This window comes from Octopus bimaculoides, chromosome 5, assembly GCF_001194135.2.
Source record: "Octopus bimaculoides isolate UCB-OBI-ISO-001 chromosome 5, ASM119413v2, whole genome shotgun sequence".
In the NCBI taxonomy this organism is placed as follows: domain Eukaryota; kingdom Metazoa; phylum Mollusca; class Cephalopoda; order Octopoda; family Octopodidae; genus Octopus; species Octopus bimaculoides.
The window spans coordinates 104,236,052-104,236,996 of record NC_068985.1 but is presented as its reverse complement, the minus strand read 5'-3'; positions in this window follow the sequence as shown (position 1 = coordinate 104,236,996).

The window sequence follows — 945 nt, the reverse complement described above, 5'->3', positions numbered from 1 at the left end:
GTGGTCATGGTATTTGTGGTCTTATTGGTAATATTTGTGGTGGTGGCGGTAATGATGCTTGTGATGCTGCTGGTGGTGGTGTTGATCGCTTTTATTGTTTTACGGTGGTGGTATTCCTTGTGATGGTGTTTGCAACAGTGGCGGTGTTACGAGTAGTGGTGCTGCTTGTGATGGCGTCGGTGTTTCTGGGAGTGCTGTTGTTACTAACAGCGTTCCAGATTTTAGAATTTGCTGATGAGGATTTTAGAATTTGCTGTTAAGTTGTTGATGTCACAGCTGCAACCGTAATGGCAGATATGACGGTGATACTAAAAATGGTTGGTGCTAATTGAGTCTTACTTTCTGATAATGGTCTTAAGATTTCGTTGATGTTGTCACCATCAACATCGTTGTTGTCATCTTCATTGTCGCCATTACTGTTATCGACATAGCATGTGTTAATGCCAAAATTAGAAGCTATGTCAAGGCGGCGAGCTGGTAAAATTTCTAACCACGCCGGCCAAACTGCTTAGCGGTATTTCTCCGGCTTTAGATAAAAACATAGATATGTTTCGATCAAAGATTGGTCCAGGCTATGTCTAACTTAATAGCACCACCTGATAGGATTATCTAAATCCTTTTTACAGTTTTGTCTATGGTCCATTGAAGTAGTGAGTTCTTGTTGAGTGACTTATCTGGTATTCCTTGAAGAAATCTGTCTAGGCTCCGTTTAAAGCTTATAGGATCCTTTTCCTCATTTGTCTGTTTTGGGACAATGTTAAACAGGGCAGGGCCTGTTGAGGAAAAGAAATTATGCCGCAGTGTATCTATATGTTGTGATTCTGAATTGGGCTGGGGACGTATGGCTCGTGGGCCATGTATGTATATGTGTGTGTGCGTGTATAAAGATATGTGTGTGTACATATATATATACATATGTATATATATATATATACATATGTATAT